Below are 12,622 nucleotides of genomic sequence, written 5' to 3'. Positions count from 1 at the left end.
TGTCAGAGAATACATTTCTGTTGTCTTCAACCACCCAGTTTGTAGTAACTTGTTACAACAGCCCTGGGAAGCTAATACAGCAGATAATGATAATCACTTTGTTGAAAATGAGAAAACTCGGGCTAAAGAAGTTAAGTAACTTGCCTGAGGTCTTGCAGCTTATTTAACCAGAGGCAGGACTCAACCCCAAGCAGACTCCAGAGTTGTCTCTCTTAATCATTAGATGCTGCGTAGCAGGCACATGTTTATTTCCTTCTAGGATCATGTTTCATTGTTCTTTGCGTCCAGCATGCCTAGCTTGGTGTCTGACATTTAGTAGGTGTTCAACAACCATTCATGAGTTAAAATCATTGAGAGCCCTACTGAGAAGGGCATTGAGAGGGCAGAGAGGGATAAGACACAGCCCTCGACCTCCAAGGGTTACAATCTAGACAGGCCATAGAAGGAACCTGTGCTCAGGGCTGAGTGAGAGCTTAAAAATAAGCCCTGGAGGAGCTCTGAGAAGGGAGAACACTAAGAGCTGAGCCAGAAGGAGGCTTTGTGAAAGAGACTGACCTTGATTGGGGCCCAGAGGAACTTAGGAAAGAAGAGGTGAAAGATTGATAAACAAAGGGAAGTCATGAGAAAAGGCTCAGAGGAAGGACTTGGTGTGATGCATCTGCAGCAGGGAGTTCAACCAGGGAGTGGTGGGTGATGGGCTGGGAGGAGTCAGGTAGGGCCAGACCATAGCAATTGTTGAGGGTCAGGCAGGAACTTGGACATGAACTAGTAGCAGGTGCCTGTAGGCTTTGGCAGAGGCAGTTCCTGCACATGTTCCTGCTAGAAACAGAGACTCGACTGCAGATCTGTGCTCCCCACATTTCCCTGCCACCAGCAGTTAGGCAGAGCCATGTGCCTGGTTCTGGCCAATAGACTGTAGGTCTAAGTGTCACTTCCAGCCGAAACATAAAAGAGCAGGTACAAATCCTGCCTGTCTCTCTTAACTTTGTGGCAAGTGTGGCATGTGTTGAGATGGTGCCGTCACCAGATCTAAGCTGCTTGGATCACTGGGGACAGCTGTCCTAGAGAGCCTTGCAGATTTTTGTGAACAAGAAACAAATGTGTACATACTAAACCACGTTGATGAGGGTCTTTTGTTACCAAGGCATAAGTCTAGCTTTTCCTGACTAATGCAAGGTACTGAGTGACTAATAGCAGGAGGCTATTAGGGAGAGGATGGTGGGTAGGGAGGAAGTAAGGGTCAGGAGAGAGATATGTTTAGAAATGTTGAGGGGGGTGGGATGAAGTAAATGAAGGTACTAAAGGGGCTGATGGATTTAGTGACGGGCTGTTGCCTGAGAGGGGCCAGACCAGGGCTGGAGTTGGGGTGGGAAGCTGGGGAGGTGCTGGATCTGATAGCAAGAGAGTGACTTCGTTTTGTGCAGCTGATGAAAAAAATCCCGAAAGAGGGTCAGGAAGCCATGGGAGCAGATGAGCAGGTGAGGGGCACGCCCTCCCCTCCAGGCCTTTCTCTGATAACACCCACTGCCCCTGCTCCGTGGGCCAGCTGGTGGCAGCAGGGACTTTCAGGCCATCTTCTCTTCTTGTCCCAAGATCAACAGCCACAAACCCAAAGGCCTTCCTAGACATGATTTCATTCTGTTATCACAGCAGCTGTGGGAAGACGTCCTTGTTACCCGAGTTTACAGAGAGAAACGGGCTCAGAGGACTTGAAACCACAACCAGCCAGTGACAGTCGGGGCTGGATGGGCCGAAGACCACTAGGGCTTCTGACTCCCAGAGCAGAGGCCAGCCTCCCACCCCACACACAGGTGCAGCCACGTCAGGGAAGTCCCGCCAAAGCTGGAGACGGCCTGGGAATGGCGAAGAAGCAAGGAGGGAATGGTGAGGGCTGTGGTGCTTTCTGTTGGGATTCGCCACCATGGGAATTTTTTTTCAGGAGCAGGGCCTGTCCCCAAAGCCCTGAGGCTGTCAGAGAACTCTATCATCCTATCTCAGTGGCAGCCTGCACCATTCAATCACACCAACCCCCCACACTGCCTAGCAAATGTATTTAGCAAAACACTATATTTCTTGCCCGTTTGAGTCAAGGCCCTATCGCTAAGCTCTGGGCTGTGAGATACAAGCAGATGTTTGGGGGTGAGACTTCCAAGAAATTTCCTTAAAAGGGAGATGGACAGTTGGTAAAGCCCTTTTATCCCACTCTCTTCCTCCTACTTTCTGCCTGGAACTCAGACTCAACGGCCGGAGCTCCTGCAGACATCTTAGACCATGAAGTCTAAGAAAGCCATATGTTAAGGGAGGTAAAGCAGAAGTACATAAGAAGCCTGAGTCTCTGATGCCCTTGGCACTACCCCAGCAGCCCTGGAAGGCCCAACACTGGACTTCTGTGTGAGAGAATAAGCTCCTGATTGGAGTATCTATCTGCAATCAAGTCTCCTAGTAGCAGCTAGACATAATCTAACAATGGTTATGGTGACTGCAGCAGCGAGTGCCCCAGGCTCTGCTTCTTTAACTATGGAACAACAATCAGAGTAATAGCACCTGATGGCATTTCAAATTGGGAGAGAAATAATGGATTTTTAACTAACCATGCTGTGGGAGAATTTTAAAAATAATAATCCAGAAGTGGGGAGGATCTTCTGATACACACCTAGAAGTCACAAAATAAAGAATTGATCATTTTAACCTCATCAAAATAAAAAATTTTCTTTGTGGCAAAAATCACCTATATCTGTCGAGATAGGCTAGTTATGCTGCAGCAAGAAAAAAAAGGCAGAATTTTAGTGGCATAAAACAGCAAAGGATTATTTCTTGCCCACACTGCATGTCCTCTTGCAGATTGGCTGGGGTCTCTACTCCCATGTTGTCATTATTGTCACCTTCACTTTGGGTTCCCCAGCTGAAGGCATAGCCATCATCTGCTGATGCCGATTGCCATGGCAGGGGGAAAGAGAATGCACAAAGCAATGGCAATTCCAGCTTCAGCCCAGAAGTGACAAACATGCTTCTGTTCACATTTAATTGGCCAAAGCAAGTCACACAGCTGCCCCTGGTCAGCAGGGTAGGAGATATAATGCCTTCTCAGGGAAAGAAACTGGATATTCATGTACAGAAATACACAAAAGCAACAGGCTTAACCCACTGGAAACAGCTTTAGGCTTTCCTATCATAGACAGCCAATTTCTCTGATAAATAAAAAGCATCCACAAATCATCAAGAAAATGACCACATCCAGTAGAAAAACAGGCAAAAGATACATTTTACAGCAAAAGGAATTAAAGATGCTTTAACTCACTCATAATAAGAAAATTGCAAATGAAAGTTACATTGAGATACCATTTTTCACCCATCAAATTGGTGAGAGTGGGCAAACAGTCACGCTCATACACTGCTGATGGGCAGTAAATTGGGATAACCTCTATGGAAGGCAATTTGGCATATGTTCTTCTACTTTTTTTTAATATATATAATTTTTTTAATTTATTTATTTTATTTATTTTTTGCTGTGTTGGGTCTTCGTTGCTGCACGCGGGCTTTCTCTAATTGCGGCGAGTGGGGGCTACTCTTCATTGTGGTTCGCAGGCTTCTCATTGCGGTGGCTTCCCTTGTTGCAGAGCACAGGCTCTAGGCACACGGGTTTCAGTAGTTGCGGCACACAGGCTCAGTAGTTGTGGCTCATGGGCTCTAGAGCACAGGCTCAGTAGTTGTGGAGCACGGGCTTAGTTGCTCCACAGCATGTGGGATCTTCCCAGACCAGGGCTCGAACCCATGTCCTCTGCATTGGCAGGCAGATTCTTAACCACTGAGCCACCAGGGAAGCCCCTGTTCTACTTTTTGAAATGGATCCTGCAGATGTGCTCACACATGAAGGAAATGATATTTGTTCAAAATTTTTCATTGCATTGTTTGTAACAGCAAATGATTGGGGGAGAGCTTATTGCCTTTTAATATGGAAGGGATTAAATAATTTAAATTAAATAAATAATTTTCCTCTATCCAAGGGAATACTATACATATATAAAAAGAATGAAAAGAGGGTTTTGTGTTTTTTTTGGTAATGATATGGAACAGTCTCTAAGATTTAATGTTAAATGAATAAAGGAAGGTGCTGAACAGGTGTATTGTACATCACTATTTGTGTAAAGAAGGGAAAAATACATATTCACAATTGTTTATATATGCTAGAAACATCCCCCCAAAATACACTTAAAGTGAAAATATTGGTTGTCTCTGAGGAGAGAGTAGGAATTCTCCTTCTGTATCTTTTAAGTTGTGAAATAATATGGGAATATATTGTCTAATCTAACAATAAAATTAAAAAAATAAAAGAGAGAGCTGACCTAGCAGTTTTAGTCCTAGGTATATACCCAAAAGAAATAAAAACACACATTCACACAAAAACTTGTGCATGCATATTCATAACATTATTATAATAGCCAAAAGATGGAAACAACCCAAATGTTTGTCAACTGGTGAATGGATAAATAAAATGTGGTATATCCATACAATGGATTATTATTCAGCCAGAAAAAGAAATGAGTTACTGTTACATGCTACAGCATGGATGAACCTTGAAAACATTATGCTAAGTGAAAGAAGTCAGACACAGAAGCCACACATTGTATGATTCCATTTAAACGAAATGTCTAGAATAGGCAAATCTGCAGAGGCAGAAAGTAGATTCATGGTTGCCTGTGTGGGGAACAGGTTTGAGGGGGAAATGGGTAGTTGACTGCTAATGGGCACCATGTTTCTTTTTATAATGATGAAAATATTCTAAAATTGATTGTGGTGATTTTGCACAACTCTGTGAATATACCCAAAGCCATTGAATTGCACACTTTAAATGGGTGAGTTGTATGTCGTATGAGTTATATCTCAAGAAAGTCTTTTTTTTGTTGTTTTGTTTTTGGCTGTTTGTTTTCTCAAAGAAGAAAGGAGAGGAAAAGAAATGGCCCAGGAGACAATGCCTGAGGACACATCTCACTAGACCCCGCCCCCCCCGCCATGATTCACATATCTGGTGGGTTGAAATAGTTCATTCGCAAGCCTCACAGGAAATCCAGCAGGGCAGCTGTCAGCCTGGGTTCCAAGTGTAGAGGCTTTCACGCAGGTAGCTTCTTTGGGAAAGAGATCCTGGGAAAACGATGATGGGGAGGGGGAGGGGGGAGAGTGGACCAGGGAAGGAGAAAGGCCCAAGCCTTCTTAACTGAGCTGGTTACTGCTGGGGGCAACTGAAGCTCAGTTCTGCTGGGGACCCTGCAAACCATGCAAAATGCACCAGCTTAGGGAAGCAGGGGGATTGTTCTGACAGCAGAGAAACGCTGAGCAGATAGCAAGAGAGGCCAGGCGCTATCTGACCACATCTGCTGTGACAACCAAGGGTACAACAGTAACAGAATGGTGGGCTGAGAGCTGGAGACGAGAGTGGGCAGTCTTCCAGCCCCTCTGGAGCCTCCTTATTTTTGACTCACAGAGCTCTTCCCTGCTACCTGATTCTCCAGCCTCAGCCCAGAGTACCGCCACATCATTCCCAAAAGCCAGACCCATCCTCAAATAACAAATACCTGCTACCTTTGTGGACTCTCAAAGGCATGTGCTCTAGGCCACTGAATGCACCAGCTGTGATTTTTTTTTTAATAGGAGACATTCTGAGCCAAGTCTGGCACACAGGGAACCATCAGGCTGTGGGTTGCTGTTTAGGTCAACGATGAGGAGTGATTGGAAAGCAAGGCATCTGGCTGATGTAAACTGAGTGACGGCAGCACCCAGAGGGGGTTTAAGAGATGCCCTGAGTCCTGGAGGTGTTGCCGAAATAAGCATGCTGCCTCAGAAGTGGGGATTGTTCTCGGGACAACACTCATTCAAATGTAGAGGAGGATGACGTGGGCAGAGTGGTCCCTGCCCAGGGTGAGGGGAAAGTAAAGTGTCCGGGTTTCTACTCAGAGAGCAAATACTCAAACCTCCCCACCAGCCAGCCCCGCCTCGGAACACTCAAGGTTCTGTGGTACTTTCCAGTGTCTTAAAGGAAGCCTGGAGGCAGGCTTCATCCGCCTCACTGGGGTGACTGGGGAGCTGAGGGCTGGAGAAAGGGGCCGAGTCCTTGCTCCATGCTGCAGCCGCAGGTGCCCGCAGCAGGGTGCCCTGCAGCCGATGATATCGGGCTGGCTGCACCCCCCGTCCCCCGCCAACACCATGCTTGTGGAAGGAACGAGCGCCGTGAACCAAGGAACAAGATCCTTATGAGCCAAGCTGCCCCTGAAGCTCAGACCAAAGTCCCAGATGGGCCTGGCCAGGCCACCACCTCGGTGGGGAGCCCCTTCAGGAAAGAGCAGTTCCTCGGAGTGGCGCTCAGATCAGCAAAGCCCTGTGGACCCAGCGGGCCTGAGCCCAGTGAACTAACGCTGCCATCCTCAGCTCGCTCTGTTCACCCACCAGCCACCTCCCGGGGGCAAGCTGGCCCCAGGAGTACTGGGTCCCCCTTTCCTCCAAAACCTACAAACACCTTCTCCCCACCTAGCTGATGTTCAGCCACTCCAAGGGGTGGGGCCTGCTTTGCTCTAAGCCCTCTAACAAGAAGTGCGGTTCACTCCTCTTCTGGACTAACGGAGAAGGTGATGTAAAGACGGTGGCAGAGGCTGGAGCGGTGCAGCCACAAGCCGAGGAACACCTGGAGCCACCGGAAGCTGGAAGAGGCAGGAAGGATCATCCTCTAGAGCCTTCGGAGGGAGCATAGCTCTGCCGACGCTGATTTCAGACCTCCGGCCTCTATGACTGTGAGAGAATTTATTGCCATTGTTTTAAGCCACCCAGTGTGTGGTTGTTTGTTATAGCCGTCCTAGGGAACTGTTATAGCCCCTTAATAAAGAACGCCCCCACGCAGTGGTTGAGAATCTGCCTGCCAATGCAGGGGACACGGGTTCGAGCCCTTGTCTGGGAAGATCCCACGTGCCGCGGAGCAACTAGGCCCGTGAGCCACAACTACTGAGCCTGCGCGTCTGGAGCCTGTGCTCCGCAACAAGAGAGGCCGCGATAGTGAGAGGCCCGCGCACCGCGATGAAGAGTGGCCCCCACTTGCCGCAACTAGAGAAAACCCTTGCGCAGAAACAAAGACCCAACACAGCCAAAAATAAATAAATAAATAAATAAATAATAAAAATAAAAGGAATTCCTTAAAAAAAAAAAAAAAAAAAAAGAAGAACACCCCCAAATAAAAAGTGCTCTTACCTGTGAGAATGGCAAGATGGTGAGACAGGCATGATGATTCAAAGACTTGCTTCCCAAACCAGGGTTCACAAATCCCTCAAAGTCCTGGGAGCACATAGAGACAGGGGTTAAACACAGCCAGCTCCCTGGAATGTGAACACACTCAAAGATCCTGAGGAGAAAGTCCAGTGATTTAACTGATCCGTAATTTAAAACAAAGAGACATGCTTTGTGAAGCAGAACCCCCGACGTGCCTGAACGTTTTTCAGATAAGCAAGGGGCTTCAAGCCAAACTGGTGGTTATTTGGGGGCTCTGCCCCTAGACTCCCCTGGGATCACTATCACTTTGGGGTGTCCACATTCATCTCGAGGGAAGAGGGCTTCCCCAGAAGGAAAATCCGAAGTGACGGGAAGTGGTTCCTCAGACAGCACACTAGGAGGCTCAGCTCCTGCTCTGGGAACGCAGAGGCTCTCCGGTGTGCCCTGAGGGGAGGTGGGGACTGACCGTGGACCAGGCAGGACAAGCGCTCATCTGACTTCCTGTCCTGACCCCAAGGTCCCCAGCTGACCCCTTAACCTTCTCTATTTAGTCGTCTGGTCTGTGTCAAAGGGGCCTCAGACCTTAAGTGTGGCCTAAGGAAGCTTGAGGCGCCAGCAAGGACACGCGCCCATCAGGCCTCAGCGGGAGGACTCTTTTCCAGGATGGGGGTGGGTAATGGGAGGAGACTGAGCTACAGGGGAAACTGTTCTTCCCGAGCGGGCAGAGGGGACAAGTCCCTCCGGGTTAGGAGACGCAAGAGAAGGCCCTTCTCCAACACAGGTGTCCCCAAGCTTCTGCTGGGGAGATATTCCTGAGACTTTGCTGGCTCTGAGCCTCCATTCCCAGCTCTGACCCCCAGGGCTCAGGGCAGAACCAAGGGCAGGAGACAGTGGCGGCCACAGGACAAGGCCCCCTCCACCTGCTCCTCCTGCCAGGCCTGCGCTCGGAGGGAGGCCACTTGAGAGTTGGCTCTGGGCTCTGGAGCGAATAAATGTTGACATTTGGAGAGTGGGAGCCGTGCGGGTGTTTTACCGGTGTTAATGTGATGTGGGCAGGATTAGCCATTCCCCAAATTGCTCTCTGGAATAGAGCAAGTGAAGGCAGAATGGGTCTCCTCTCTCCCTGCTGCCACTCAATTTAGGATTTGATTAAAAGCGCCTTCCCAGTGAAGAAGACAGAATTGAACGAGCGGCCTGCTGTCTCTGTGCCTGTTGTGGGGAAGGGAGGGGGCCCTGGTCCCCTCTGCCCTCCTTCCGTGCCTCTCTTCCTGGTAGCACCCCAAATTTTCTCTGCAGACCTGCCCCTCCCCCAGACCTGAGCTCCAGAAGCCTCTTCTGCCCCCAGGCCCCTCTCTCCCCCTCATTCTTTTATCCTGCGAGCACAGGCCCTCCATGCTTCCCTGTCTCTCTGGCACAGGATCCTGCGATGGTTTTTGGCTGAGAACTGATACCTGGGCAGATGGGGACTAATCCCCACACACACCGCAGGGGCTTGTCTCTCCCGATCCAAGGTTCTGTCCTTGGTCCGAGAGGCCGAATGGCTCTCAGATCAAAAACCAGGACAGAGGGGAAGAGTCTCAGGAGGCCTGGCTGGCTTGCATTTCTCTGGCCCGACCACAAAGAGAGAAATGGGTGCCACATGGAGCCAGGTGGGAGCTGGGGGGCAGCAAGGGGCCCGTGAGGTCATCCTGCCCTTAGAGGCTCAAGGTTAGCAGCTCCAGGACTATAAACAGGCCCTGTTTTCATGCTGTTTGTACATTTGACAAGGCTTTCCTTGCCATTCTCCCTGGTTTTCCTAGGTTTTCCAGCCAGGCCCTTTCTCTTGCCCCTCCTGCAGGGCCCAGTGCCTCCTCTGTGCCTTGCTTACCCCATGGCACTACCTTCCCTCCCAGCTGGGCCGCCAGGTGCCCAGCTTCCCCATGGGCCCCACAGCCCAGGCTCCTCTGAACATCAACCCCCTTCACCTCCACTCTGGGTCCTCTGGGGAGGACCATTCCCAGCTCTTCCTGGAGGTCAAACTCCAGGCCTGCTTAGGCTGAGCCAGGAGGAGACCCCATGGAGGGGTGTGTGTGTGTGTGTGTGTGTGTGTGTGTGTGTGTGTGTGTACAGGTGCATGAATGTGAGCCAGAGGTGAGGTGCATGTACTTCAACACATCTATTTGGCCTAGCTTTCTAGATACTGGAGACTAATCCCCAAAAGAAGTTTCCAGAATCCAACCATGCTGTGCCTCAGCCCAATCTGCACCATGCCCACAACGGCTACCAGGAATTGAACAGTAACCATTGCCTGGCACTGAGCTTGAGGCTTTACACAAACTATTTTATTTAATACTTGTAACAACCCAAATGGGAAAGGTACTATAACTATTCCCATTTTACAGATAGAAAGACTGAGTAGTTCTGCCAAAGGGAACAGAAAGCAACGGGCCAACTTGAGATTGCCCCAAGTCTGTATGAGTCCACAGCTCATGGTCAAACCCCTCTGCCGGGGGCGCAGGCTGGCCCACACCCTGGGCAGTGAGCAGAGCATCCACGGATGGTCCCCGACCAATTCCTCCCCCATCACCCTATGAAGTGCCCCCCAGACATGCCATCTTCCAGGCCCATGTCCTCAGCCCTCAGAGTGAGTCCCACCTACTAGGACCAGTGCCCAGAAGCTGCATATGGTGGGCACCACACACCACACCACAGCAAGCCAGGGAACTTAAAAATAATTTTCTTTTACTTTTTATTATGGAAAATTTCAGAAGCTGGTAAAATAACTCCCCACGTACCATCACCCAGCTTCAAAACTTAACATTTTGTTAATCTCATTTCATCTCTTCTCCCCACACAAATTTTCTTTTTCTGAAGTATTTTAAAGCAAATCTCAGACATCATTACATTTCACCTGTAGATACTTCCATATGTATCTCTAACAGATAAGGACTTCTTTTCCTTCAACCTAATTACAATAGCATTAACACACCTAACAAAATTAACAATGGTTCCTTAATATTATCTAACACTAAATTGCCTCAACAATGACTTTTTAAAGTTGATTTGTTCAAATCCGGATGCAAACAAGGCCTGCCTGTAGCATTTGGCTAATGTCTCTTTGCCTTTAACAGCCCCCATCGTCATCTTCAGGCAGGTGTTCCGTCCTATAGAATGGCCCACGTTCTAACTGACTGATCCCATCCTCATGGTGTGTTGAACATCCTCTTCAACCCCCAAGAGCATTTCTGTAACACAGATCACATCACTTTCCAGCTTAAAACACCTCTGTGGCTTCCCTTTGCCCTAAAAGAAGTCCACACCCCCTTCTGGGCCCACAAGGACCTGCCTATGAATGGCTCCTGATTTCCTCTCAAACTTCACCTCCCTCTCCCCCCACCCCCGCCCCTCCTGCTCCAGTCCCTTTAAGCTCTGCTCCAGTCACACAGGCTTATCTTCCTTACTTTGAACCTCAGGGGCCAGAACAGTCATGGTTCCTTCTACCTTAGCTCCGCCACTGTGGCCACCAGCCTTCTACCCTCTCCTTCTACCTTCCTCGTCCTTCTACTGCCTTTGTGTCCCCTCCCCAGAGAGAGGCCTGGCCTGGCCACTGTACCTAAATAGATCCCTCCCCCAGTGGCTCCCTAGCTCCATCTCTTTTTTGTGTCCATTGCACTTCTCAGAATCTGTAGCTACTTTTGCTATTTGTTTGCTTCCTTGTTTTAAAGGCCTCCTCCCTCCTCCACCACCCAGAATGCAGGCTTTCTGAGGGCAGGACTGCATCTGTCTGGGAACTCTGAGGCCTAGAACAGGACTTGGAGCATAGTAGATGCTCAAGTATTTGATGATTGAGAGAATAAATGGAAGGTGGGAGGGAGAAAGAAGAGGTTTATCTTTCAGAGAGTTCACAATCTGGTTGGAGAGACAGGAATCCAAGAATGCAAGACCTTTCAATCAATCAATCAATCAATCGAAATCTATGAAGCACCAACTGATAACTCCACACTTTTCCAGGCATGGAGGGAATATTTTGGGTGTTAGCAGTGCTCAGTTAAAGGACAACCGGGTGCACTTTCTAAGTCTACGTGGAAATACTCACACGAGGCTTCACGAGGGAGGGGTCCTGAGCTGAGCCTCCATCAGAAAAATCCCTCAGCTTTCCTTGGCATCCCAGGTTCCCAGAGGCTGCCTGGGAGGCAGGCAGGGCCAGTGTTATGATTCTTCCCTTCTGAGAGATAAAGAAGTTGAGACTCAACTATTTGCCCACAGCTTGCAGGGGCAGAACTGGGACTGGAGCCCACAGTGTGTAACTCCTCCCCTCCCTGCTGGGCCGGCAGAGTCAGGAGGAAGACAGAGGGGAGGGAGGGGGCAGGGACCACCTGGGCAAAGGCCAGGAGAACAGAATAAGCAGAGGCCAGGGAGGGTGCCTGGGGAGGCCAGAACTGTCCTCCCAGCCCGGAACTGTAGACCTCGGGTGGGAGAGACTCTTCATCACTTCTGCCCCACCAGATGGGGCATCTGAGTACCTTGCTCGGGGGCCAGAGCCTAAGGGAGAGGGAGGGAGAGCTCCCTGTGCCTGACTCTGGGCTGCAGCCTCTGGAAGCCTCACTCACCGAACTTCAGGCTCCCTGCTTTATGGTACAGTTATTTTTAATTTAGACAAAAGACCTCACTTGGCCTTTTATGGTCCCAGTCAGTAGTTTTTTGTCTTTTTACCAGAGCTGTCTGTTTTTACTGTTTTGATCTCTACTGTTTTATTAAGTCATCCTTTAGTTGTTTTTGTTTGTTTGTTTCTGGTCTTATTTATTTTACTTCTTTTTCCCCTTTTGCTTTTAAATGCAAACAGAGAGGCAGCAGTATCCCCAAGGTGAGGCCAAGAGGAGGCTAATGAGACCTGGGACCCCAGACCATGAGCCTTGGTCCCAAATGTAGCCCCCCAGGAAAGACCAATGTTCCCATTTAAAAATGACCCACTTCAGCAGCACAGAGATTCACAGGGCAAATGACTCTCCCAGAAGATAAGATTAGCACCCCCCCCCCCACTCCATGGCCCCGAGGACTTACTGGAAGAGGGTGTTTTAACTTATTTCTGGGAGGGTAAGTGACATCTTGATGAATCCGTTATGACATGAAGACACTTGATGTGGCCTTTAAAGCAGCCATTAAACTTAGCTTGCGGGCTTCCCTGGTGGCGCAGTGGTTGAGAATCTGCCTGCCAATGCAGGGGACACGGGTTCGAGCCCTGGTCTGGGAAGATCCCACATGCCGCGGAGCAACTGGGCCCGTGAGCCACAACTACTGAGCCTGCGCGTCTGGAGCCTGTGCTCCGCAACGAGAGAGGCCACGACAGTGAGAGGCTCGCGCACCGCGATGAAGAGTGGCCCCTGCTTGCCACAAC

This window comes from Balaenoptera acutorostrata, chromosome 9 (assembly GCF_949987535.1).
Source record: "Balaenoptera acutorostrata chromosome 9, mBalAcu1.1, whole genome shotgun sequence".
Lineage (NCBI taxonomy): Eukaryota > Metazoa > Chordata > Mammalia > Artiodactyla > Balaenopteridae > Balaenoptera > Balaenoptera acutorostrata.
This window is presented reverse-complemented; position numbering follows the sequence as displayed.